This window comes from Nuphar pumila, chromosome 7 (genome assembly GCF_984573655.1).
Source record: "Nuphar pumila chromosome 7, dmNupPumi1.hap1.1, whole genome shotgun sequence".
Classification (NCBI taxonomy): domain Eukaryota; kingdom Viridiplantae; phylum Streptophyta; class Magnoliopsida; order Nymphaeales; family Nymphaeaceae; genus Nuphar; species Nuphar pumila.
The window spans coordinates 39,342,217-39,346,432 of record NC_143255.1 but is presented as its reverse complement, the minus strand read 5'-3'; positions in this window follow the sequence as shown (position 1 = coordinate 39,346,432).

Sequence of the window (4,216 nt, the reverse complement as noted above, 5' to 3'; positions counted from 1 at the left end):
AAGTGTATTTCAAAATTTCTCTTTTAATTAAACCTTGAGTTACTAAAACTGTTTTAATAAACTTCTTTTTGGTTTTAACAAATATAATGAGTTGTGAAATCCCATGAACAAATTTTCAATTATTGAAACTGCATTTCGAAACCATTTGATTTCAATAGTTGTGCGGAATTCGACAAAGGAAAGTTTACGCTGTAATGCGCTCAAGGTCCATTGACTTGTAGTTTTAAAAATATCATTTTCCGCTGAAGTACTATTTAAACTCTGATAATCGTATGCTTTTAAAGCTTTCTAAACTATTCTAAAAGTTACAAGTCCTGGATTTTTGGGGCGTTACACTTGGGTCATCATATTCATGAAAATACTTGGGGCATTAGATAACCCAAATGACATGACTAACCACTCATACAACCCATCACGTGTCTTGAATGCCATCTTCCACTCATCCCCCTCTCGGATACGAATCTGGTGATATCCACTTTTTAAATCTATTTTGGAGAAAATGGAGGCACCAGACAACATATCAAACATATCGTCCAAATGAGGGATGGAAAAACAGTATTTGACTGTGATGCGATTGATCGTACGACTATCAACACACATGCGCATGGACCCATCTTTCTTAGGAGTGAGCAAGGCGAGTACTGCATAAGGGCTCACACTCTCACAAATAAAGCCCTTTTGCAGTAACTCCTGAACCTGGCTCAACAACTCGGCATGCTCGGATGAGTTCATGCGATATGGGGGGAGGTTAGGGAGACTCGATCCCGGCATAAAATCAATGGCGTGTTGGACCACCCTCATCGAAGGCAAACCATTAGACAAGTCATCCACCATAATGTCTCGAAACTCCTCAATAAGAGGAGCGACATCCGCGGGAACAAACAAAGACGTACTCATCAACGACTTAACCACCAGGGCATAACAATAGCCATCTTCCTGACAATGGCTTAAGAAGGACCGGTATGAGAGGCCTGCGAGCATGGGGACTCGCTCAGGCTTATCCATAGTGGGAAAATCGATTTTCATGATAGGGAAGGACTATTTTATGACCCTTAAAAAGAAAAGAGTATGTGTTCTTGCGCCCATCGTGAATTGTTTTACAATCAAACTACCAGGGACGACCAAAAGAATGTGACACACACTCATGGGGGCTACATCACACCACACCTTGTCGTGGTAATGCTCCCCCATAGAGAACCAAACTAAACAACACTAGGTGATGGAAACCTCGTTTCCTTTCTTGAACCACGTCATCTTGTATGGTTGGGATAATTTTTCAGTTTTTAGGTTCAAGGTAGATACGACACTCTCGAACACCATATTCTTACATGCACCAGTGTCGATAATAACATCACATGCATGACCCTCACAGTTGCACCAGGTTCTAAAAATGTTGTTCTGCAACCATTTTGCAGGGGTCAACTCACGGGGTGCAGTCAAAACATGACAAATGAACAATAAATTCTCTGCATTGCCATCAAACTCTACGACTTCCCTCCCATCCTCGCCCTCATTCAATGACTCACTCTCACTCTTAGATGTTGACTCCCCAATACCCTCGACGAGACGGGTGTTCTTGCTCACAGTGGGACACTTAGACGCGACATGTCCTAACTCTTGACACCTAAAACAACGAATGGTCAACTCACTAGGTTTGGCTTTGGACTGGGTATTGTATGCGGGTCCTGACTGGTCGGGTTTACTAAGGTCTGCTCTAGGCTTTGGGTCCTCCTTCCTAGGGGAGCTTGCTCCCCTGGTTGGGAAACTTGACTTAGGTTGACTGGACTGTTCACTACGGAAGGTCCTATATTTTTGCCTCCTTTTCAACTTTTCCTTGATGTTCATGGCATAATTGTTTGCCTGATCTAATGTCTCAACTGTGATACAACTAAAATCATCAGAAATAGCAGGACAAAGACCAGAAATGTACCTCGTGACCTGTTGGCGAGCGGTTTCCTCGATCTACACACGTAGGAAAAGATAATGGAACTCAGTAGTGTACTTCGCCACAGTTCAGGTGCCTTGACACAGGGTCAAGTACTCTTTATAGGCTCTCTCTACGTGATCTGAAGGCACAAATTTTGACTGCATTAATCTATGTATCTCCTCCCACGATTGTACGTGCTCTAGTCTTTGCCGCTCTCTCGACCTCTGCAGCTAAACCCACCATGTTTGTGCTAGGCCTTTCAGCCGAGTGGACTTTAGAGAGACATTACGGTGCTCAACGACAGTGTGGTAGTCAAAAAAGAATTACACGGTATAAGACCAATCAAAGAACTGCTCTACATCGAACCGCTCTGCAAACTCCGGAAGGTCCAGCTTCACCCCGTAAGTGGAGGGATGCTCTGGTGCTCTTTGCTGACGAGTCTCCACCATTCCTGCAAGATACTCGTTTGAGAGAGCATCGTTGTCCCATACTGCTTCATCGCCCTCAGTGCGGTACTGGTCGCCTAGATGCTAGTGCTGACGAACTCCACTGATGGGTGGTCGACGCTCAGGTCGCGCTAGTCCTTGCTGATTCTGCAGCGTTCTGGCTTGCCCGCGGGTGGGGGCCATTTGTGGCTGACGTTGTTGCACCTGTATGTAAGGAGGTCCTACTAAAGGTGGACGAGTTTGTTGGGTCTCAGGCTCTAAGTGAGTAGGAACAAGGTAATACAAGTTTGGATTATGATAGTGATGTTGGATCGGGTGAGGTATTGGGTTTTGAGTCAGTAAGGGGTTAATGGGTTGGTTCGGGTTCGAGTATTGGGTTGGATTGGTATAGGACTGAGGTGATTCACCCGACTGGATATGGATCGAACCTAATCCCAAACTACTCGTCTGACCCAAATTTGGATAGGTTGGATCGGGGATCGAGTTGTAGGGATAAAAGGCTTGGTTTGAACTCGATCCACATGATTATGGGTCTGGTTTTGACCCGGCTCAAAATCAAGTTGAAGCTCTGTCTAGGTTTGATACAAGTTTGGGTCGGTACATGATCCATTTTGGGGTTCAAAAATTACAGGTTGGGTCAGATTCAGAGTGAACTGCGAACCAAACTCAATTGGATAGGATGGGTATGGGGCTGCTAGTCCCGGACCCGCTCTCGAGAACCCAAAAGGTGGTCCTAGGTGACCGAGTATGGGCCCTATTAACGTGGGCTCATGATCGAACCCTGAGAGGTCAAGTCTGATCCACAGGGGATCAGTCCCCTTAGCCTGCGAGTGGGCTACGACAGCACTCCCGCGCACAGACGTTGGGAAGGTCGACAGATCCACCCCAGCCTGGGCTGAGGTTGGCACGTTGGCTACCTGATTCGGCATCACGCTCAGACCACGCAGACCGTGCCCGGCATGCAACCCCTACTGCGTGGGTCGGTGCCAGGATGGTGCACCCATACTACCGCTGGGAAGTCCTTCTTCCCCCACCCGAGTGGCAGTCGCGCCACGGGTCAACGTCAGTACCCCTGGGTGGGGCATCACGAGGTCGGCATCCCTACATAGATCCCTCCCTGTGTTTTCCGATGGCATGACAGACTGAAGGACTTGTAGGGTTGGATCAGTAGTCGCAACTTCAATGAGGATGACAACATCATTGCTCCCTCTTGTATTCATTTGTTGTGTAGACGTCGTGTGTGGCTCTACCAGTGACTCGATCATCGCAACCCGATTTTTGACCCCATCTAGTCGCCGTGATATGCTCGCCACGTCGCGACTGATACGCAACATGTTTTCTTGCATTTTTGTCATCATTTCTATCATCCGCAATATTGGGTATGCGTTGCCGGCATCCTCCTGCATGTTTTCCGTCACCGGATCGTCCCTCACCTCTGAAACCATATCACTGACGAAGGAAGAGGTGCTGGCTCTGATACCACTTTGATGCAGTGAGAGTGTTGGTTGCGTAGCACGTGTCGGCTGAATGTGGTGACCCAACCCTTACGGTCGTGTGATGCACAAAAATGGAGAAGAATGCCCCACCGGTAATCGATAGAGCTTGTTTTCTTTTATTGCAATAATGAATTCAAATGAACAAATAACAATGGGCTGAATGATAAAAAACTGAATAAAGCAATGCAAAAAGGGAACAAACAATAGGTAAAGAAAGGAACTCCTGAAAACAATACGGTTGCTGCAAAAAATCAATACTCTCTGCCCCACACAACCCTAGGAGAGGGTTTTTAAAGGCTGTTGTTGGATTTGGGTCGCGGGTCCAGCCTTGGACCCGAGTCACGATC